The following is a 25,601-nucleotide window of genomic DNA, read 5'->3' as shown; positions in this document are numbered from 1 at the left end:
GAAATGATGAATGGAGTGGTTTCAGAAAAACCTGGGAAGATGTATATGAACTGATTCAAAGTAAAGTGAGCAGAACCAGGAGAATAATGTACACAACAGCAGCACTATTATAAAATGATCAACCGTGAAAGGCTTAGTACCTCTGATCAGTACAATGATTTACTACAACTCCAAAGGACTCATGATGAAACATGCTATTCACCTCCAGAGGGAGAAATGATGGGCTCAGAGTGTAGACTGAAGCATATTCTTTTCCTTTCTTTATTTTTCTTGCTTTTTAAAAACAAAACAAAACCAAAACATGGCTAATGTGAAAATGGGACAGCTAGGTGGTGTAGTAGACAGAGTGCCAGGCCTGAGTTCAAATTTGACCTCAGACACTTGCTAGCTGTTTGACCCTGGGAAAGTCACTTCAGCTTGTTTGCCTCAATTTCCTCATGTGTAAAATGAACTGGAGAAGGAAATGGCAAATCACTCTAGTATTTTTGCCAAGAAAACAACAAATGGGGTCACAAAGAGTCAGAAATGACTGAAAAACAACCGAACAACAAACAATAACGTGAAAATATGTTTTGCATGACTTCATATATATAATGGATCTCATATTTCTTGCTTTCTCAATGGGTGGGGAGAGTGAATGGAGGGAGAGAATTTGAAACTAAAAATAAAATTAAAATTAAAAAGTAAAAAAGAACAAAAGGGATTATTTAAAACTGTTTTAACGATTGTTAATTGCAAGGCACCTCTGTTGTAGTGGAAAGATTCTGGATTTGGAATCAGTGTATTTGTGTTTGAATCCCACTACTATCAATTAGTAGCTATGTGACCATGGGGGAGTTACAACCTCTCTGGTCCTCAAACTCATCCTCCGTATAATGAAGGAATTAGACTTGATGGGCTGTATAGTCCCTTGGGCTCTATATCTGTGAATCTATAAATGAATGAAAAAACATTTATTTAGCACCTACTAGTTCCAAGTACAGGTGCTTAGCACTGGGGATACAAACACAAAATTGATAACATTAACCACCACGAAGTAGCCTACATCCTAGGAGGAGACAACACACAGAGAGCAGTGATGACTAGGGCAGAGGGTATTTTGGTTTGAAAAGTTTATAGAGATGGCTGGTGGAACCTTATGGGAATAAGTTTCTCCTTTCCAAGAACAATGGTGGCATTGATTTGATGATGGTTCCAGAACTGGAAGGGGGAGGGATTAGTGAAGTTCAGAAGAGGAGGGTACAAAAAGTTCATGTTGTTAATAACAAAAAGGGAGCTGGGTTAAGTCAACTTGGTTAGCTAGGGGTGAGAGACTCTCTGATAGGGACAGCATGGTGGAAAGGAGTGGGCAGCAGCAGCAAGAGGGAGGTCCAGGGCAGGAATTTTGGAGCTAACAGGGCTAAGTTCTTAAAGGCATCTTCTTTGTTCTAGGTTGCAAGGCAGCTGATAAGAAGATGGCTGGAGAGTTAAACAGTTTTACTTCCCTGCCATGAGTATGATCATCTAACTTCAAGCAACATAATAAATAAGTAGTTACTTTTCATTTGGAAGGAATGCATTTGGGAATAGCTGTAAAATATGAGTCATGTGTATTGGTTATAGATTGCTTTGCTTTTGTGTACATTTTGTTCTTTCCTGTATTTATAATACACCTAGGTGCATTACTCTTCTTTACTACTAGAATCAATTTTTAAAAAATGGTTTCAAATATTGCAGTCAAAACCCTTATTGATCAAGAATGTGGGTATTAATTTATAATGACTCTGAGAAAGATCTCGATGGAATTGGCTCACTATAACACAAAGACAATATTAATTTACTAGGTTTTCCATTAACCCACTTTTAATTAGTTAATTAGAAGTCTGGCTTCTAAATATAGTTTTGTCAGATGTTTCTCTATTCCCTTCCCCCACCCTTCCCCCTATTTAAAAAGTAATCTGATGGGGAATTGTGTTTCCCTCATGCCTTTTTTTTTTTTAAAGTGAATTAGCTTTCTTCCTTTTTAAGAATTTTTTTGGGTCACATATGACCAACATCATGATATCACTAAGATTAAAAATTCACTCAAATTCAGAAAACTGCTTTCTGACAGTTACAGAAATTGGTAAAAGTCATATAATTACCAAGAATTTCTCTCTCTCTCTCTCAAACCCTTTGGGAATACAAATTTAAAATACATCTAGATTTAATAATAGATGCCTATAATATGAACGCTGAACATAGGATTGATGAAAAAATGGAGCTCTTTTAAATGAGATCATTTGTTAAGGGAATGAATGAAGATGCTAGCATTTTCATATTATGAAATATGAGTAATATTTGTGTAAAAGACAGGAACCATATTCTATACTTTCAGGTGTACCTGGTTAAAGTAGTAGTGAACCTGGAGGGAATTATTAACATGGCCAGAAATCATTTTCTAGGTAAATATATTACAAAATTATTTGTTGTTCTATCACACAGAATCTACTCTGTTAACAAAAGAGACTGATGTTTGTTTTTCTTTGAGTGATTCGTTTTTTTTCCCTTAAGTGTCAGGCAATGGTGAGTGTGAGCAGGATGTAGGGTATTATAGATGAGAATTGATGCAGGTGAAGCAGTGTAAAGTATTTAATCTGAGAAATACATGACTGGAGAAAAAGATGGGTTGGTCATGAGAGGAGAGTAAGGGATGGATAGAGCCTTGATATCCATACAAAAGACAATCTGTCTCACTATGAATGATGTGGACCAGGAAGAAAGGGATTGTCCAATGAACTGAGGTCAGCTTAATGTGGATTGAGTAGTAGTAGTGGTATTGGCATTTTTGGGCATGCAGATAGGTCACATCGCGATGCCTCATCATGGCAAAGAGATGACCCTGGGTTCTCTGAGGGTTGTGCTAATGGAGCACAGCTCCCGAAGGCCATAGCAGACTGGAAAGGCTTCAAGTAGGGTCCTGGCAATGGACTCCATAGGTTATCTAAGGACCACTATCTATAGGCTATCTAAGGATCACCCCTACTAAGTTTAGTTCAGCTCTTTACCTTGATGAGGTCAACTTAATGAGGTAATAATAATGGTAAGTGGTTAGCCACTTCTTTGAGACTTTGATAGTGATGATTTTTCTTTTTAGTCGTAGTGACCTAAGCAAAAATGCAAAATGGCTCTCAGTTCTGTGCTGTAGCCTTCATCAGTGATGATGGTGGAAATGGTGGCAGAAGGTGCTGAGAATCACCCAGATTTTAAACCATCAACAAAGATTAGCTTGGGTTGTTACATTAAATATGGGTTCCTTGTCTGACAGCCAACAAGAAGATGCATTAATGGAGCAACTGAATCATAGGCTTGAGTTATTAAAAGGAACAGAGGAAGGCCTCTAGTTCATTGGTACTACATGGAATATTTCTAGGAAGATAGACAAAGATTACATAGGTTGAGAATGGGCTGCATGAATGGAGGGAATAGCCAGGCTAATGAGATCACAGAAGTTTTAAAGTGAAGTATATGGATGACTTCTAGGTAAATTACAGACAAATGTGCTCTTAGTGGTCCAGTCTGGTGATTGCCTGAAAGAAAATGGACTATATACCTAGTGATTTTATTGGTATAGGATGTTCCCAGATGAGGAAACCCCTTCCACCAATTCAACTCAGCACCTTTTATAACTCATAGTCTTAGAGAGTTGTATGCACTGAGAATTTAAGGGACTTACCTAGAGGCACACAGCTGGTATATGTCAGAGGTGGGATTTGAAAACATGCTAGCTCTCTATCCACTACTTCACCCTGATTCTCTCTCCTATAGAGACAACGTTGTTATGGTAAAACCTCATTCAAGATTCACTTTGGGACCTTGGCACATCCTTTAACTTCTCTGGACCTTTATTTCATCATATATACAGGATGTCCCAAAAGTCTTGGTGCAGTTTTAGGCCCAAAACTTCACCAAGACTTTTGGGACACCCTGTAAAACGATGAAGACTAGATGATCTAAAAAATTCTATGAGTCTATGGGGGGTTGGGTCAGATCAATTGAGGGTAAATCCAGTATGAACCAACAAAATCTCTGACTCCCAGAAATATTTTCAAAGAAATTAATTTTTATTATTTCAAGTAAAAGTCATGAATGTATTATTGAAAGTATGATGAACTAGGTTAGTGAAATATTGACGGGTAGAGATCTATAGGGATGATGAGACATAAATCATTTATAGTTGACATTAATTTTGTATAAACGGTGATTCAAAAAATCTTGGAAACAGTTCATTCTTCAAATTACTAACGAGTCTCTAAGTAACATAGATATGGCCAGAAATCAGTAAACACGTAGGTAAAAGGGGTACTAATTAATGAGACTCCTCTTAGTTAATGGGAGGCTACATGGAACAGTGAATTCACATACAGTTTCTTCCACATATGTACCACCGACTTCAGACAGACTTACAGACATGTGCTGATGGCCACAAGGGGGAGCAGTTGAGAGCTTGCACCAACACTTACTGGAAAAAAACATTCTATAGACATTTCTAGTTGAACCTATTTATTTTGTAGATGAGGGAGTTGAGACCCATGAGACAAAGTGATTTGCCCGAGGTCCAAGAACTACTTAGAGGGAAGATCCAGGACCAGAACTCAGGTCTTCTGACTCCTTGCCTCTCCGCAGTTTCCAAACCATCTTAGAACAGAGACCAAAAATGAGGATAATAAAATCTATTTCTTTCAAATTTTGTCCCTTAAAGTTATTGAAAAAATATAATAATCTTACATATTGCTAATTTTTACCCCTTGGGGTCATTTAAAAAAGATAACAACTTTAAAAAAATAAAGTAAACAGCTACAACAACAACAATAAATAAGTACCACTTATATAGAGCTTACTATACACCAGGCACTGTGCTAAGCACTTTACAGTTAGAATCTCATTTGATCCTCACAGCAATCCTGGGAGGTAGTTGCTATTTTTATCCCCATTTTACAGATGAAGAAACTGAGGCAAACAGAGGTAAAGTGACTTGCCCAGGGTAATACAGCTATTGAGTATCTAAAGCTAAATTTGAACTCAGGTCTTCCTGACACCTGGTCCAACTCTCTAAACCCTGTGCTACCTAGCTGTCAAAAAGTTGCATACAATAAAAACTACATACAAATAAACATCAATAGCAACCTAATGCTATAATAAACTTGTGTGTGTGTGTGTGTGTGTGTGTGTGTGTGTGTGTGTGTGTAAGCCTTATACCTATTTCCCAGTGGTAGCTAGGTAATGCAGCAGATAGAAGTCTGAGCCTGCACTCAGGAAGATCTGAGTTCATATATGCACTCAGACACTCACTAGCTGTGTGACCATGGGCTAGTCATTTAACTTGTCTGCTTCAGTTTCCTCAACTGTAAAATGGGCATAACAGCAGCACCTACTTCGAAAGGTTTTTGCAGGGTCAAATGAGATAATGTTTGTGAAGCATTTAACCCAGTGCCAAGCACATAGTGCATGATATACAAATACTTATTCCCTCCCCTTCCTCCTAGGGTCTATATAGTTAAAGAATTTCAGAACTGGAAGGGATCTCAGTGACCACCTAGACCAACCCATTCATGAAAAGGCATTCCCATTACAATATACCAGACACCATTCAGCCTCTGCTTGAAAACGTCCAATGCCTCTCAAGGCAGCCTTTCTGCTTAGATTTAGCTCTAATTATTAGCAAGTTTTGACTGGCATCAAACTTAATCTGTCTCTGCAACTTCTACCCATTTCTTGTGGTTCTTCCCCCTGGTGTCAAACAGATCAAGCACAGTTTCCCTCCTGTATGGCAGCCTTCGCAATACTAGAAGATCACTGTCCTATGTCCTGAGTCTTTTCTTCTTCAGGGCAAATATCTTTGGTTCCTTGAATTGACCTTCATATGGTGTGGATTTATATTTGGATTGTATTGAATCGAATTTTGCTTTGCTGGGAATTCTTTTTCAGTTTCCGAATATTAGATTCAGCTTTCACTGCTGCTGTTGTTCTGTCGTTTTCAGTCATGTCTGACTCTTTGTGACCCTATTTTGGGTTTTCTTGGCAAAGATACCGGAGTGGTTGGCCATTGCCTTGTCCATATTAAGCTGAACTATTCCTTACTTTGAAAAAAAATATGTAAATTATAGCCCTCAGAATAGCTTGAAGAACGATTTTCTCACTTGGGACACTTACCCCATACAATTCTTATCTCATAGGATCATAGGTTGAGAGCTGAAAGGCACGTTGGAGGTCCTCTAGGCCAACAGCCTCATTTTGTAGATGAGAGAGGTGACATGCTTGAAGTCACACAGACAGTAAGTGGAGGAAGATTTGAACCCCGATTCTCTGACACCAAATCCAGCACTCTTTCCACTGTGCCAATTACATGTGCCTAAATTTCTGGAAGAAACAATTTGTTCATTGCATTTCATTTCATTTCTTTTCTTCCTTCCTTCCCTTTTTCCTTTCTTTCCTTTTTCCTTCCTTTCTTTCCTCCCTCCCTCTCTCTCTCTTTCTTTCTTTCTCTCTCTCTCCTCTCTCTCTCTCTCTCTCTCTCTCTCTCTCTCTCTCTCTCTCTCTCTCTCGGAAATGTGATGATCTTCTGTTCCTTCCAGTATGGCATTTCTTTTTAAAATGGTTGAATTACCTTCCACAAGTCAACTCTGAAATGTCAAAATCCAAACAACAACCCAGAACAGCTGCATCCACAGCAGAGAATGCGGCACCAGCTGCAATGTCTTCTTGCTGAAGGAGTATTATTTTTAGCCATTGATATATTTATCATTCTATTAATATGTTTGTAAATGCAAATGATGGGTAGATTCTCTGAGCACACATAGGAGTAAATCCTTTAAACACTCCCATTGCTGGCATGATCTGAAGTTCAGTATTTATGGGTCTGTTTCTCTGTTACCAAGTGGAGATCCATGTCATTGCTATTATTTCTAGCCTTTTAAAATAATAAGGGTTGAATTAAGAAGCAGCTGATGATTGCAGAGTTATTTGAATTTGTGGATTAGGTTTATGAACTAATCTTTGCTAAGAAGAGGCTGGGTAATGGCTTTAGTATTAGAGAAAGCAAAGAGCTTCCTTTTTGTATTTACAAACTATCAAAGGCATGAATAAGCACAACAGATCTGAGAAGAGACAAAAACCTCTGTGGTTGGGGAAAAATCTTAATCTCTATTTAGATGACCTAGAACAGGAGCTCTTAACCTTGTTTGTGCATGAACCACTTTGGCAGTCTGGCAAAACCTGTAGACTTCTCAGAATAAGGTTTTTAAATAATTGAAGGAAATGCCAAATTGCAATTAATGGAAATTAACTATGAAAATAAATAATGAAATTTATATATCTTTTTTTCCCATCTAAGTTCATTGTCCCCTGAAATTCTAGCTATGGACCTTTTCTGAGGACTCCAGGTTAAGAACCCCTGGATTAGGTGGTCTGTCTGTTTGACTGGTAGTTAGTTACTGGGTAATTGTTTTAGCTTCCCATTTACCCAGCTTGTGACAGATCCCACGGCAGACTATGTATGGTAGCATTTCATGTGGCCGCTATCAGACTTCTGTAGGACTGTTGCCAATGTCAGTCAATTTCTTAAGACATTGACCGTGAAGGGGCAGCCCCCATCCTTATCAAACATGCCTAGTGCTAAGGCCAGTCCACATATGAGAAACCCAGTGATTTGTACAGGATTAATGAATCCAGACTCCCTGTGGAGAAATGACCCCTCCTTTGCCGTCACCAGTTCAATTTGAGACACATTTATTAAGTGCCTACTATGTATAAAACACTGTACTAAGTGCTGGGGACACCAGTGTGTGTGTGTGTGTGTGTGGTGTGTGTGTGTGTGTGTGTGCGCGCGCGCGCAGTATCTATACAGAAAGAAAGGCATACACAGTGATTTCAAGAGTAGGAAAGCACTAACCACTAAGACGGGGTTGGAGATCAGGAGAGGTCTTAAGCAGGAGACAGCTGAATGAAAGAAATAAGACTGGAACGGTAGGTGGGAGGAATTGTGGAGGGTTTTAAATGGTAGACTGAGGAGCTTGCTGGTGGAAATTACATGTCTATTGTTCTGTGCATTTTAAGTCGTAAATGCATGGGTCCCACTGAGTGTGTGAACATGCCTGACTATCCAGTGTAAAACTAGATAGGAAAGCCTGAGGCAGCAGCTCTTTGTATGCCTTAGGTTTAACCTTTGCAGAGCTCTATATACCTTGACTCCCTTACCAAGCCTGGCTCTTGTTGACTTTGAGCATCTGTTACCTTCTTTAAGCATCCCTGACTTGGAATTCACTGATTGGCTTCCTGCCTTACCTCTATTGCCTTCTTTATGACCTGAGACTATCTTATAAACTTCGATTGTGGCTTTCCTTCAATAGACCCGAGGATAAACACGAATGTTTTTCTTTAATGTTGTAGGCAAAGGGCACTGTGGGGCATCCATCACTCTACAATTGTAGGGAGAGATTGGCTAACGTGGCAAAATCTAGTGTGCTGAAGATGTGACTTAGGAAACTGAGGTATGAAACCAGGCTGTTGGAAAGCAGAATGAAGTCAAATATTAATTAGGAAGTGAATGAAGACCAGTTAAGATAGTGGCTCTTTGTGGAGGCCAGTCCAGATACCAATAAATGGCAGTGGTCAAGTGTAACTAGGAGGTATGAGTTTATCGTTCCATGGCTAGAACAGAGGACTCATCACAATTTTTGGACTCTCTGACTTATTTATCCTATGCTCTCTCCAATATCTCAAGGATCTGGGATTTCCATCAGTTGGATACTTGCATCATCAATGAACTGTGACTTGGTGGATAGTCTTGGATAGTTTGAAGAATTCATCATCATGTGACCAAGAAAATAATGTGCCTTTCTAAACTTAGCTGAGTTGGTCCTCACACAGAAAACGTACAGTGCATCACCAGACTTGTACCAGAGCCCTTCCAACTTGGAAGGCAGGACCTGCCATAACGGAGCCTCCACTTGCACAGCCCTTCAGCAGAACCGTGTCATTCCACACTAAGATGAGGCATCAGAGTAGCACATATCCTGATGTTATCTTCCCTAAGTTTGGCATATTATTGTAAACCAATCAATCAACAAACATTTATTAAAGGTGTAATGTTTGCTAGATAATGTGCTAAATTCTGGGGATAGAGAGAAAAAACAAAACAGTTCCTTCCCTTTAGGAACTTACATTCTAATGGGAGAAACAAAACAAACATAAATAAATAGGCACATACAAAATACATGTAGCTTATTTCTACATTAATCTTAGAGTGTTAGCAAGGAGCTTTAATAACAATCACAACCACCACCGCCATGGAAACAAAACAATCTAACTTTGTTTTTGGGGGCCATCAAGAGGAGGAAGGGTGATATATATTTGTAAGCCAAGAGAGTCCAGGAGGAATTGGAATGTCTTAGCTTGAGTGGATGACTTTGGTAGAGGGTTTAGAGCGTGTATGTGTGTGTGTGCGCGCGCGTGCATGCGCATATGTGTGATTGAATTGATTCATTAAAAATAATATACCAGACTTAAAGAAAATAATAAGATCTGATGTTTAACACAGTGTAGAAGTGACCCTGGTTTTCAAAAGTCTACTATGAGTGAAGGTGGAGGGAGGCAGAGCTCAATTACAGTATCATAGAAAAGAAGAAATGGAATCAAAGCTGGATGAGTGGGATTCTAACCTGGTGACACAGGACCAGAGTTTTCCTCCCCACTGGTGACCTAGGCTTCCCTGTTGCAGCTTCCTGGTCTGAGGGCTTAAAAGTTTCTGGCCATGTATAGTCAGGGCCTTTCAGACTTGGCGGGTGCGTGAGGCCACTCAAGTCATAGTAACCTGATTACTTACTGACCAGACAGTTTCCAGATGGAGACAAGGGGGTCTATGTCCATAAAAGTTAATTGTCCCCATATCACTTATTGCATAGGCTTTCTAGGTCAGGACAAAGTAAACCTCCTTTTTTGTTAAGTATGCAATGACTTGTGAATGCTTCATTTTGTTCCAACATTGACCTGAACTAAGAAGGTGCTGGTGTTCGAGCTCGGCCTCCAACACCTGGCAGGATCCGATCTTGTCTCCTCACGTTGCCTGAATAAATATTAGCTGATATTGAGAAGAAAGGCAATGAGGCTGAAGGCACTGAGGGAAAGGATCAGGGGAACTGGAGTTTATAAGAAAACTATGAAGCCCGATTGATCTCTATTTTGTTAAGTGAAGAAGGCACGGTTCACTTCAGATTTTTCGTGGTAATGGAGAACAAAGGTAGTACAGATGATTGAAATCCACAAATGATCCCCAAATCTCATTTTAGTCATCAGTTTCAACTTTTCCTTTGACCAAATTCTACCAAACACAGCAAAAGGACAAACAACCCAGAAGTAGAAATGTGTCTAAACTGATTCAATATCCACTTTCTCTCTCTAATCTCTAATGCTATGGTTTGTAAGCTTTGAAATGCTCTCAAAGCAACTGCTAAGAAGGAGGAAAGGAATAAGAGGGGTTCTGGACAATTTGCAAAGTAAATGGGTTTCATACTAATCAAGAGTAAAAATGAAAGAGCATTTACATTTCCATTATTTTCAACTTGAGTTGAGTAAAGAGTAGAGTTAAAACAGAGATTGGTCTGTGTGTTTCTGTTCCTGAGAGAATTCCTCACCAGTCAGTCAGTCAGTCAACAAACATTTATTAAGCTCTTACAGTGTGCTAGGCATCGTTCTAAGAAAGACCAAAAAACTTAAACCCAAACCAAAATAAAAATAAATAAATAAACTAAACTGCCCTCGAAGAGCTTTCCTTTTAATGGGGATAAATAGGTATACATAAAATACATAAAGAGTATATGAAGGTAATTTGAAAGGGGAAGGCATTAACAGCAGCCAGACCTGGGAGAAGCTTCCTGTAGAAGGGGAGATTTGATTTTGAAACTAATAGGTATAGAGATGATGGGAAAGAGCATTCTTGGAGTGGAGGACAGCTGATAAAACAGCCAAGGAACTGGAAGTAAGCCAATGTAGCTAGATCAGAGTTCATGGAGGAGTAAGGTGCAAGAAGGCTTTCCAGATAGGAGCGGTCTAGGTTAGGAAGAGCTTTAAATAGTGAACAGAGGAAAGCAATGCAGTTCCTTCATCAGAAGGGCGACAGGGTCAGACTTATGCTTTAGGAAAATTGCATTAGCAATAGAGTGAAGGATAGATTGGAGTGGGGAGAGACTCAAGTCAGGGTGACTAGTTAAAAGTTTTTACCATAGTCCAGGTGGTAGGTGATAAAGGTCCAAACTATAGTGGTGGTTACTGAAGTGGAGAGAAGGCAACGTATATGGTGTGAAGGTAGAAAAGACAAGACTTGATAATGAATTAGTTATGTAGAGTGAGTGAGAGTAGGGAGGTGAGAAGGACACCAAGGTTCTGGGTCTGGGTGCCTGGGAAGATGGCGATTTTCTCAATATAATAAGGAAATTTGGAAGGGAGGGAGGGTTTTTGGAGAAAGGTAGTTGGGAAATGTTGAGTTTGACACGGCTATAGGACATCCAGCTTGAGATGTCCAAGAGGCAATTGGAAATATGTAGCTCAGTAGAGAGAGTAGAGCTGAATGTATAGATCTGCATAGAGATCATAACTGAACATATGGGGGATGATGGAAATAAAGAGAAAAAAGATAAAAGTGCCCAGGACAAAGAAAGCCTTAGCAGACACCCACAGTGGGTATGACTGGATGTAGAGCAAACAAAGGAAAATGAGAAAAAACAGCCTGAGCCAGGAAGAGAATCAGGAGTGTGTAGTGTTACAAAAACCTAGAGAGGACAGAATATTCAAAAGGAGGTGATGTTCAACATTGTTGAATGCTGCAGAAAGGTCAAGGAAGATCAGAATGAGAAAAGGCCATTATATTTGGCCATTAAAAGCTAGGACATCCAAGTGAATTGGAATTTAAGTGAGGAAGGGCTGTGCAAAGTCACCAGCCTCATTTTCTCCTCCAGAGCCACGTCTAAGAAGAATATAGCTTTAGGGAGCACTTCCTATGCAACAACCAGGACATGGACCTCTTGAGCTCACAAAGTATCTATCTATCAATGCTAAAACATCCATCTCAAGATTGCTTTTTGGTTAGGGAAAGAAGCATAAAGCAGAAGAAGCAGCTGGAACTTGAGATCCAATTTCAGGCAAGTAAATGTACTCACTGCCGTATGTGTGCTTCTGGGGAAATAAATCCCCAATCCATAGCTAACTCTCCTTCTCTGCAAGAAGACCCAAGAAAAGCTGTTGGTGTTCTAAGCTATAAATTTGGAAGATGTAAAGAAAAAGAAGTTTTTCCCTTTATTTTAATAGATTGAATGGGTGACTAGTCCTTTATGGCACAGCACCCCTTTTCTTCATGGGGACTAAGGAACCAACCAGGTGCCTCTCATCAGCCTTTTGAGAGAGACCCAAATACAGGTCACCAAAAATGGATCTGATGCATGGTCTGCTTTATGACAGCCTATCCCAACCCCATCACGGGGCTTAAGGTACTAACTGGGAGGCTATGGTCATTCACTCCCTTTAGCATGAAGAAAGACCATGTGTCCTCCCCCATAAAGCCAGAATGCATGCTGTATTAGATCCTCTTGCTACATTTTTATGTTATCTCTGTGCAAGCTGAGGGCAAAATGCCAGTCCTTCTCTACTCTCCTGGTTTCCCCGATCTCCCCTTTCAGGAGTTCCTCCTTCCTATCTTTTTTCTGGGATTCCTTCAGTCATCAGCCCCACCACGATCACCCTGCACATCTCTTGGAGCTAAGATTCTAGAACTCTGTACATCAGCAGAGCTTACATCCTCCTAAGAAGTGGTCAGAAGTCTCATGTGATTTAGACCTAACTTGATTCACAAATGATTTAGACTTAATTTTCCTCCAGATTCATTAGTGTAATAGCTAAAAAGAGAATCACATTTAATTTTACCAAGCCAAAGTAAATGCTGATGCTCAAACATTATGCTCATATACATATGTATGGAAATATGTCAAAAACCCTCAACATTCCTTCATGCATTTAACGTCCATTTTTGTGCACCTGTTGCAAGCACTGTTCTAAGCACTATGGGTGACACTCTGGAAAAGAATTCCAGTTCTTGTCTTCATGGAGCTTGTAGTGTGGCAGAAGAAGTAAGGCTTCTCTACAAATAAGGACAGAATCTGCGATTTCCTTGGCAGATGAGGACCCTCCCTTTACCAAGGCCGATCCACACCTTCCTGGCAAATCACAGTCTTGCAGAGTTGCCGGAGGACACTGAGAAGTTAAGTTACTTGCCCAGGGTCTCCCAGCTGGTATATGTCAATATATGTGTCTGGGACAAACAGCACAGATAATCAAGTTGTACCCAGAAGTTGAATAGGATGTGAATGGGCTGGGAAATTTGGGAAATTGCAAAGCTCTTCTACTGATTCCAAGCTTTCCATGGAGTCAAAAGTCTCTCTTTCTAATATTAACATTTTCTTAGTGTTTCTATATGGCAACAAGTCAGAGAATACAACTTTCTCTGAAAATGAGTATCCTACTGTTTGAGGGGCATATGGTGGAGGTGAGGAGACTGCAACATATAACCTTTGAATATTTTTGAAGAATGGGAGTAAAAGATACCATCAAGGAATTATATAATAGGAAGAAAAGATGAGTTGGTGGAGGGCAAGTGGATAACCAGAGAGTGCCACTGGTACCCTTGTGATGACAGAAGAAAGCCTCCAGTATGTAGGGTGGACCCTCTGTGTCAGCCAGGATAGGACGGGAAGGCATCAATGGGCTGTCATCTGCATTGTCAGAAGGAATTTAGGGATTGATGAGATACCACAGCCATTTCCATATTGAAATGTATTTTGTGACTTTTAAAATCTGAATTCCAATTTTGCTGGGTGAGTCTTGAGTGCTGTTGAATCTTAGTTTGTTGACAACTTATAAGAAAGGAAGCATTAAGCTCCTGACCAGCATCCCTCCTCCATTTTCTTATATTAAGAGTATTGCATTTTGCTCTTCCCCCAGGCTTTAGCTCCTAGGACCCAGAAGCAGGAAGGAAAGAAAATGGAGGCACGTGGAATGTTTCCATGTATCTTGTTTATTCGTGAGTCTCTTATTTCCCAATTTATAAGGTTACTTTGGCAGCTAACTTCCAGATCACTCCTTCCTTCCTCCCTGTTGCCCTTTGAAACTCTCAGGTATAGGAAAAGGTCCAACTCTGCACAGAACTGCTCAAGACGATGAGTTAACCAGCACAGCATCTCCCAGAGGCTTCTGTCTGTATCTTACAGCAAGCCTTCTTCCCACTCTGTTTTAAATTGGTCAAAATGCATCAGAATGGTTTTTTAGAAAACAAAGCCACACAGCAGTTCCTTCACAACTTGCAATAATCACCAGCCTTTTAGCTTTTGATGTACAAATCATGAATGAGGAGCCTATAGTTCATGTATGCATGATTTCAAGGGGATATTAGATTACATCATTTTATTCTGCTGTTAAAATATTTTATTCTGAAGCACAGAAAGATGCCTCCTCCATCCTTTACTATCAGAATGATAAATGAAAAGTTGTTGTTGTTTTTTTAAATAGCAAGCTGTCATTCTTTCTTTCCTCTGTCTCAGACTGCTACAGTGCTTGGTCTTCAGTAGCATGGCACATGTTGTTGGCAGAAGATGTGGTATGTAGCTGCAATGGCATGTCTGGTAAGGATCTGTGAAACTAGACGCTATCTTTATGCTCCATTTGCCTTGCTACAGATGCTGGAGGATGCATTGAACACAGTAGCTGCTACATATTAAATCTAGGGGGGATTTATTTGGCTCCAGGTTGCCAGGGATATGTGACTGCAATGCTGGCTAGCTCCAGGAAGTCTGCCGGCAGCACCCTGGCTTTGGTGATATTCAAATGCAGAAGCACATTCTTCTGGTTCTTTACAACTTCATGGTCCTAACCACAGCTAAGAGATCTGGGATAATGATATTGGTGAGGCTTAGGAAGGGAAGGGAAGGAAAAACATCATCTCTGTTGCTGTTTCCTTAGTTTAATTAAAAATAGGAATAATTAGAGAGATGCTCCCCAGTATTTTGAGAATACTTGTGTTCCTTAGAGGTGCCAGATGCCTGAAGCAAGTTGAAAAAAAATCATTTAAGTTCTTCTGGAAGCTTAACTTGTGTATTTGTACCTAATTCTTAACTCCTGCTCCAGAATTAGGAGTGAGAGGCACAGATAAGATACACAATTAGGAAAAAGAAAAGATCATCTACAGAGTATAGCTTGTTCATGTACTGTATCAATCCTTTGGAATTTGTCCAGGTATCTAGGATACTTTTGGGCTGAGAGAAACCATGTGCTTTTTCTTCAGTAATTTCATTGATGACTCTGTTGGAGTAGGCTGTGACCCATCCATGCCTTCTAATCCTCTACAATTCTTGCCAATGTTTTCCCACAGATTCTTCAAGGACAACCTACCCAACTTGCTGAAGACCTTCTTATAGGGGGGAATTAATATATTTTTACATTATCAGTGCATAGCTCAGGTCTTCTTTTTATCTTTTATACTGTACTCTAACCGAAAATTTCTTATATTACTATTTGTATGTGGGCCATTCAACATTGGAAATAGATTGCCACCTACTACTCTCTCTCTCTTTTCTATGCGCTCTCCTTTCACCATTGCATTATGTGAAACTTTTTCAGAGATTGTGACATTACAAGACTTGTGAACATTTATGTAAAGAGAGAGATTATTTTTATGCCAGGGAGCAGTTCAAGATCTTCAAAAATACTGCACATTTTCCCCAAAGCAATCTACCCTGCTCTCTTCCTTTTATTCTATTTTGGTCCCAGTTCATTATCTATGTATGGTACTTGACACAGATAGATGTTCTTCCATACTAACTTACTGGAATTTTTTCTACCTGTACATCACAGGCAAGATGTAGCCATTTTTCATCTGTTTAGTTTTTCTCCTATAGATTGGTAGGATGACCATTTCTGGACAATAATGGATCTCATTGAGGAGGTCTATCATGTTCTAGGGCTTGATACAATCTGCACAATAAAAACCAGAACAAAAACTAGAAAGTCTAACCCAAAGAAAATCTGGTACCTGAAAATTCAAGTTCCTAAAAATGAAGTAGATGACATGTTTTAGTAATTGTGTAGTCCATGTTTGAAACATTTAAGTTTGTGAGGTCCAAAAGAATACTCAGATCGTAGAGATTTTGTTTTAGGGTAAATGACTGAAATCCAATGATAAGGAGAATCTGAGACTTGTAACTTAAAAACTATGCTTTTTGTGGAAAAAAAGGAGAGCATTACAACTTGTTTGATCACATTTTTATCATTCCATACTGTATGTCTGTTAATAGTAATAATAATAATAATAATAGTTTGTAGAGGTATCATGGATTTAGAGCTAAAAGTGAACTTTAAGGTCATCTAGGAGGCCATCGTGGTCCTAATGGCAGAACCAAAATCTCAAATAAGGGTCCAAATATCATGCTCATCATGAATAGAGAAGAGTATATTTACATATGTATTCAGATACATAGTCAGGCATTAGCAATAGCAGTTAACAAATAAACCCATTTATACCTTTATATGTCTCTGTCTTCTATTGTTTTTTGCTTGCGTGTATGTGTGTATGTGCATGTGTGTGTGTGTGTGTGTGTGTATGTAGGTGCTCGTGCTTTGTGTTTCTGTCTATTGTGAATGTAATTCTCAGAAATCAGGAGGTGCAGAGACATGAAACAATTGCTCAAAGTCACATAGATAGCTAAGGGCCATATGTGGTACCCCATTATAGTTTTAATGAACTATAATCTATAATACTATAATCTATATAATAATATAATATATATAACACATATTATATAATATATATAATTATATATAACATATATACTAATATAATATATTATATATATTATATATAATATAATATATACTAATATAATATATACATATAATATATGTATGTCTTGCAATGTGGGACTTGGATTCAGTACACACCTGAGTTCAAATCCTGCCTCTGACACTTACTAGCTGTGTGACCTTGGGCAAGTCACTTAACTTCTGTCAGGCTCATTTTCCTCATCTGTAAAATGGGGATGATAATTGCAGCACCCACCCCACAGGGTTGCTGTGAGGATCCAATGAAATAACAAAGGTAAACTGCTTTGGAAATCTTAAAGATTTATTATTATTTAAAAAGCAGAGACTTTCCAAAGCACTTCAAATGCTGCTGCAGTCCAAACAGCACCTGGGGCAAGGGTTCTTGACTTTCTTTGTGTTATTCTGGTAAAACTTGTGGAGCCCTACCAGAATATTTTTTAAATATGTAAAATATCTTAAAGTACGTAAAACACACAGGATTACAAAGGCAACACATTATCTTGAAATTGGGTTCTAAAATATTTTTTTAAAAACTCGATTTTACATATCCCAGATCAAGAGCTCCTGATATAGAGAATTCCATATTTTTGGATTTTTGTTTTTACAATGGGTGATAGCAGATCAAGCTAAAGAGCTGTTCACGTGCGTTAAGCAGAAAGAGTAAATTTTACATTAATACTTCATTCCATCACGTTGTGCTGGTATGATTCAATGGAAAGAACTTTCAGAGCACCTGGATTCAAATCCTGGCTCTCCCGCTGCCTGTGTGACCTAGGGCGAGTCTCTTATCCTTTCTAGGCCTCAGTTTACATTCTGTAAAACAAGAACGGATGATATGTTTCTAAAGTGCCTTGTGTATCTGGAAGCCTATGAATCTATTTCATTTATTTTACTTTTAAAGAAGAAGCTCACTAATCATGAGTCTTCTTTTAAGGTTGGGATGGCAAATAGATGGACTATCCTATCATATGATTATTTCTCTAGAGAAGGAGAAGTCAATAAGAAATAAGACTTTTAATAAACATTTATAAATAATGTATGAATACTTCTTACCCTCATTATAATGTCTGCATATGTAGTAGTCATAATTTCCTCAACAGAAAGTAGGCAACAGTTTGGTTTGTGTTTTGGAGATGAAATAATTTAAAGCTATTCTTAGATTTATATTAGTTATTGACTCCCCCTCAAACATATTCTTGGAAAGACCTCATGTTAAAAAGCTGAAAGAATAAAGCCATGTATCTTGCGGTAGGGTGGGGGGAGCCCTTGATTTGAAGGTATGGAACATGGATAGATTCTAGATCTGTCATTTTTTTTTTTTAGCCATGTGGCCTTACACAAGTAACTCATTATTTCTGCCCTGAGTTTTCTCATCTGCAAAATTGATGACCGTGATGCTTGGACTGGGTGGCAGTCATCATATTGCATGGACAGAGAACTGCCCTTAGACTCAGAAAAGCCTGGGTTCAAATGATACCTTGATACATACTGATTGGGTATCTGTGGCTAAGTCATTTAATCCTTTTTGTTTGCTTGTTTTTTTGGCTTTTTTTTTTTTGAGGCAATCAGGGTTAAGTGACTTGCCCAGGGTCACACAGCTAGTAAGTGTCAAGTGTCTGAGGCCAGATTTGAACTCAGGTCCTCCTGACTCCAAGGCCGGAGCTCTATCCACTGTGCCACCTCCCTGCCCTAAGTCATTTAATCTTGCAGGGTCCTCAGGCATCTCTCTAAGATGCCCTCAGATTTCTCTGATATCTCTCTAAAACATCTCTTAATATTTCCAATAGCTCAGTGCCCTCAGCCATCATCCTGGGAAACAGCTCTTGTGGCTATTCAGCCTACCAGCTATTCCTGCTGATGTTATAGCCACAGCTTTGTGTGAGTTCTCCATAAAATAGTCTTTTGTTAATGTGTGTTTGGCATTCAAACAATGTGGCCAGCCCATCAGAGCTGTGCTCTCTGTAGTTCAAATGTTTGGCAATTCAGTTAGAGAAAGGATCTCAGTGTCCAGTACCTTTTCTTGCCAGATGATCTCCAGAATCTTCCTAAGACAATTAAAATGGAAGCAATTCAGTTTCCTGGCAAGGCGCTGGTATATTGTCCAGGTTTCACAGGCATACAGCAATGAGGTAGGCGCAACAAGTCGATAGACCTTCAGTTTGGTAAGCAGTCTAATACATCTTCTCTCCCACACTTTCCTTTAGAGCCTCCGAAACACTGAGCTAACTCTGGCAATATGTGCATCAGCTTCATCATCTTTGTGTATATCCTTGGAAAGTATACTGTCAAGGTAAGTGAACTTATTCACAGCATTCAAAATTTCTCCATTTGCTGTCACAGATGTTTCCATACATGGATGATGCAGTACTGGCTGATGGAGAACCTCTGTTTTCTTGGTGTTCATTGTCAGGCCAAAATTAGCATAATGGTAGAGAATTGATTCTTACTTTGTTGTATCTCAGACTCAGACACCGCATTGAGTGCACAATCATCTGCAAACAAATGATCATGGACCAGCTCTCCCTCCACTTTAGTCTTGGCTTGTAGCCATTTCAAGGTAAATAATTCACCATTAGTGCAATAGTTGACCTGGATGCCATTTTTGTTCTTGAACAAAACATGACAACATCATGGAAAACATCATGCTAAAAAGCATGGAAGCAAGCACGCAGCCCTGATTCACTCCATTGGTGACTGGGAAAACATGAGAGCATTATCTTTTATCTAGACCTATGCAAGCATGCTGTCATGAAACTGGCATACAATACTGATGAACTTCTCTGGGCAATCAGATTTTGTCATGATCTTCTACCTAAAAGATTATTTTACAAAGAACTTGCACAAGGTAAGTGGTCACATGGAGATCAGAAGAAGCAATACAAGGACACTCACCAGGTCTCTGAAGCATGGTAGTAGAGATTGTGGGACATGGGACCCTGGCACAGGACTGCCTGGCATTGGTGGGCCCTTGATGTGTTCTATGAGCAAAGCAGAATCACAGTAGAACGAAGGAAACATGAGATGTGCAAATCTAGAAGCATCTCCATCCCAAATGTTCAAATGGACTATTTGTGCCTGACCTGGCCTCCAGAGCTCAAATTGGATGTATTAGCCTCAGTCAAACACACTGTACCTTGACCCCAACCTCATGATGTCGTTGGTCCTCTTTGAGCACAGAGAATGAACATCAGCATTAACAGCTACAGCTACTAAAGCCCCAGAAAGGAAAGTTCTGGCCACCAAAGTCCTTGACCCTATCAAATGATTCAACACCAGAAATCCAGATTTTATCAGTGGAGATGGCACTAAAAAAGAGGCATTCCCCTCTGCTTTGCTACTGCTTCATTTGGACCCTGGGACTTTTCCATCTGATTTGGAGCTGAAACCTTTCCTATGCTGTCTCCCCCTTATCATGCGAGTCCCATTAGAGCCCCTTGTTGACTCATACTTTTCAATTTGTATCTCCAGGGCTTAGCACAGTGCTTTGCTGATAGTAAGTGTGTAATAAGTGTTTTTTCATTCATTCATTCATTCATAGACTATGGTTTGCAAAGAAGGTACTCATCTGCATTGGTAAAGGGAATTCCCTAACAGGGAGTTTCCTATAGCTATTAAATCACAGGTCTGGCAAAACCACCCCCAACCCTACCATCACCTCTATTAATCCTTGAGCTACCATCTTCTCAGCTTGTTGTGATGATCTAATGAAGCAAGGAATCCAAACTTCTTTGGAATACAAAGCAGTGTAGAACTCTCCGGTATTATTATTATTATATTATTATTATTATTAATTATTACCATCATTATTTGTAAACCTTGAAATATGTATAGGGCAAATATGCTATCTTATTAAGAGCTCATAAAACTAAGGCTTCTATTTTAGAAACTTCCTCAGTGCTTTAAGTATTTTTGTAAGTGAATCAATTTTGTAATGGAAGGAAGGTAATGAACATTTATAACAAATGCTTGTTATAAATAAAAGCTTGTTATAAATAAAGCTTCTTACAAATTCATGTAATAAATAGAAGGCACTACGCTATTGCCCTTTGAAATATTATCTCGTTTGAGCCTCTCAATAACCTTGAAGGTAGGTTCTATTATCATCTCCTTTTTACATTTGAGGAAATTGAGGCAAACAGAAGTTAAGTGACTTGCCAAGGGTCACACAACTAGGAAGTTTCTGAGGCTAGACTTAAATGCAGATCTTCCTGACTCCAGGTCCGGCGCTCTATCTGCTATGCCACCTAGCTTCCTCATGATCTAGCTATAGATAGCTAAGAGTATTGGATTTGGAATCAGGGTCCACAGATTTGAATTCCAGCACTGCACCACCTCCCCTTTTTATCATTGTGAACACGGACAAGTCAAATTTATCTCTCTGGGCCTCAGCTTCCTTTCCTGAAAAAAGAGGGGGTTGGGCTACATTGTCTCTGAGGTCCTTTCTAGCTTTTACTCTTATCTTCCTGTGACAGAGTTATTTCAGTATATAATTAAGAATCTCTTTCTTTTCTGGCATTCCTAAGAAAAGCATATAGCTGATACTGATGCTAACATTTTTCAAATCCTTCATTTATCCTTCTATGCAACCAATGTTTTTGCAGTTCCTTTTGAATGTATTCAATTCAGCTGCTGAAATTCCGGAAAGCATCTTTGTCATCATCCAGGTTTTCCTTTCTGCACATATTTCTAAAAAATTGTCTTTAAACATCTTTTGATGGTTAATAACTGGAATAATCACCAGCAGGTGCCTGGTGCCAGAAAGGAAACTGTTGGTATTTGGCAAAAAATCTGCCAAGTTTCTAAATACACAAATGTAGATATAGGTAGTCACCTGTCTTAGTCTTTCATGTTTCTTGCTTTCCTGGAGCAGAACTGAACAATGTATAGACTATACAATGTATAGTAGCATAGACTCCTAAGGGCATTGTGGGATTGTTTCATGAGTTTCAAAGAATTGTTTAGGAAAAATGACTCCTAGCATGCCAACAGAGAGATGAATGACCAGAAAAAAAGAGATGAAAGTGTGAGACAACTATTGGAAAGCTCACGTGTTCCATTGACATCTATATAATGTGAGAAAATCTAGAGAAAATCCTCAAGTATGTTGAGTAGACCCCCCCCAGGAAGGTTTTCATGAAACCACAAGCAAAAGTCTGAGAATGAGAAGACAAGGATGTAAGAGTGTGCTGGTAAATGTTTAAAAACTTGTTCTATGGGAGAAAAAAGGACTCATGACCCACTTTTAGGTTTAATCTGCATTATTAATATTTTCTTCATTATTTTCTTAAGTTTAGAAATCAACAAAGCAATAGCTCAAGCCCTGATTCATAGCATTTGACAGCTTCCAAGTATAAATGCTCATGCTGGACATTTAACAACATGTCTTGTTAGCTGCTATAGCTAGTTCCAGCACACACTCCTTCACGAATGGATTGTAATCTAATCCTTGGAGGGAATACCCATGTAGGTAAAATCATAGATCCATCAGAGTGTTGAAATAATGACATTGATAAAGAAATCAAATGAGTGGGTTCAATTCCTAATTCCTTCTGTGAGATCTCTTCATTATTATAATAATTATTTTTAATGTATTTTGCTGACATCTGGCTTTCATAGAAGAGATCCACAGATATCAGCTTATCTTTATGTTTATCATCTTATTATTTATCTTATGTCTATTAAAGAGTTTACTCAAGTTTTACTCATTTTAAGTAATGGACATCATTAAGGATGGATCATGGTATCAAGCCATCACTAGGATCTTGTTTGAAGTAATAGTCCTTGTGGTTCTCAGTGTTCTTGTAGCAGTGGAACTCTTTCCATTAAATCTTTTAGAATGACTTCTTTAAATGTTGAGAATCATAGGTTTATACATTTAGAATTGGAAGGAACCAAAGATGTTGTCTAGTCCAACACCCTTATTTTACAGATGAGGAAGTGGAAGGCCAGAAGAGTTAAATGACTTGACCAAAGTTATAATAAATGGTTGAATATGGTAGTTGTGAAGGCAGGAGGATGGAGTATGACTGGAAAGGAAGAATAGAAAATCAATCAAATCTCAGCATTGAGTGTGGGAAAATTGTCAGAATCTCAACAAAAGTAGGGATGTTGGGAGGAGGAGGATGAGTTCAGTTTTGGACAGGCTGAATTTGAGATGCCATTGGAGCATCGAGGTGAAGATATATGTAGGCAATTGGTAATGTATGTCTGGAGCTCAGGGAAGACACTAGGATTAGGCTTCAGATTGTTTTGGGGGGAGGCAGCTGCAGAAAGGTAGTATTTGAAGCCATGGGTGTATATTAGATCACCAGAGAGGGAGTGGAAGAGGACTTAGGACAAAAACATGGTGATAGACCCAAGGAGAAGGAAGATCAGCCATTGAAGTGGTTCAACAAGGGTTTATTAAGTGCTTACTATATTCAAGCACTGTGAAGGAAAAAGAGAAGAAAGAACTAGGAGAGAGCAGTTTCAGAAACCAAAAGAGAGCATCTCCAAAAGGAGAGGGAATGGTGACAGTGTGAATGCTATAGAAAAGTCAAGGAGAATGAGAAATGAGAAAAAGCCATCTGACTTGGTAATTAATAGGTCACTAATGAAAGAATTTCAATTTGTTGTTCAGCATTTCAAACTCTTTGTGACCCTATTTGGGGTTTTCTTGGCAAAGATGCTGAAGTGGTTTGCCATTTCCTTCTCCAGCTCATTTTACAGATGAGGAAACCAAAGCAAATAGGGTTAAGTGACTTGCCCAGGGTCACACAGATAATAAGTGTTTGAGACCAACTATGAACTCAGGGAGATGAGTCTTCCAGGCTCCAGGCCTGTCACTCTATCCACTGTGCCACCTAGTTGCCCTCAAAAGTTAATTAGTAAGAAGTAAATTCATGAGAAAGTGGAGGAAACAGATGTAGACTTCTTGGAGTTTAGTAGGTAGGAAATCCATAAAGTGATATCTTAGATGTGTAAGGTGAATGTGGAAGTAGAGATGGCAGGGTCAATAAAATGATTTTTTTAAAGGATGGAGGAGGTATGATAATTGGATCACAGATGTAGAACTAGAAGGGATTTTAGAGATAATTAAGTCCACTTCTCCCTCTGTTTTACAGATGGGATGAGTAAGGCACAGAGAGGTTAAGTGACATGGGCACACAGCTAATAAGTTTCTAAGGATTGGATTTGGACCTAGATCTTTCTGACTCCAAGACCAGTCCCTTATCCCCTACACAAAGGTGCTTTTCAATGCAGAAGAATCTAGGAGATAGGAAAAGACTAAAGATGAGAGAAAGGGGGACGTGATTGATGGGGAAAGCTTCAGGTGGAAATAGGAGGGAATGAGATCAAGGGCGCAAAGTGTTGGTGAGTTTCATTTATTCAAATTCAAATGGACAAAATTATTATGAAATGGTAAGCTCTTACGTATCACCTATTAAGAAAACTGATATAATGAAGAGAGTTCTCTCAATATCAAGATGTGACCACTAAAAAGTCTTCAAGAATTTAGCTATTGTGATACTTCATATGTAAGTAATCTTTGAATGAAACAGACAAAAAGTATGTGCAACAACAAAAAATTAAGTGTAAGAAAATGAAAACAGTTTGGGAAAAGTATGTCAAATACGATGGATAAGGGCATCTAAAATATAAGAGAAACTGTTAAAATTGATATAAGTAAGTTCCACTCTATTATGGATAAACAAAGGATATGAGCAATTTCTAGGAAAGAAGGCACAAATTGCTAGCAATTACTTGGAAAAATGCTGAACCTCACTACTAACCAAAGAGATGAAAATTAAAACAATTTTGAGGTACCACCTTGCATCCATCAAATTGGCAAAAATAATTACGAAACAGTGAAATTTTGTGCTAGCAGTGCTGAGGAGAAGCAGGCACACTCATTTACGGATTTTAGAATTGCAAACTAGTAGAACCTCTTTGGAAAGTAATCTCTCACCATGCAATAAAAGTTACAATAACAATCATACCTCTTGACCTGATAGCTCTATTGCTGGGCACATATGCTGACAATGTTATTAAAAATAAAAAGGAACTCTCTGTCCAAAGATTTTCATAGCAGCATTATTTGTAATTGGAAAACAAACAAACAAACTGGAAGCAATCTAAATGTCGAACAATAGGGGAATGGTTAAATACATTATGGTCCATTAGTGTAATGGAATACCATAATGCAATTAAGATTGACATATATGAGGAGTAAAAAGAGATGTGGAAAGACTTTTATGAAATATTACAAAATGGGAAAAAAGCCCCAGAACCAGAAGAAATTATACTAACGAATATCATGTAAGAGGAAAAGGGAATAGGAGCAAATGAACAAACTAAGAATCCTGATGGAAACTTAGAAGGATTAATCAAATAGTTATGAAATTTTATGGGTTGAAATCTATTTGTTTAAATGTAAATAAAGACAAAGGAGGTTTAATTGGTTGTATTTGTGTTAAAAGTTTATAATAAATCATTTGAGTAGAAACTTTGAATATTGGGAAGCTGTTGCACCTACTTTGTGTCTCTGGAAAGGAAAGGGACCTTGGAAATAAAAAGATCATAAATTTCAGGTCGGGAGAGATCCCTAGTGCCCACTGAATGCTGCCCCCTCTCATTTTACAGATAAGGAAGCTGAAGTCTAGAGAGCTTTTGAATGAAAACCAAACCAAACCAAACCAGTGCTCTTTTCTCTTGTACCACATTGTGATCTCTATCAGAAGCATGTT

This window comes from Phascolarctos cinereus, unplaced genomic scaffold, assembly GCF_003287225.1.
Source record: "Phascolarctos cinereus isolate Bilbo 61053 unplaced genomic scaffold, phaCin_HiC Scaffold_9;HRSCAF=440, whole genome shotgun sequence".
NCBI classification, from domain to species: Eukaryota; Metazoa; Chordata; class Mammalia; order Diprotodontia; family Phascolarctidae; genus Phascolarctos; species Phascolarctos cinereus.
The sequence above is the reverse complement of the archived record's forward strand: the minus strand, read 5'-3'. Positions refer to the sequence as shown.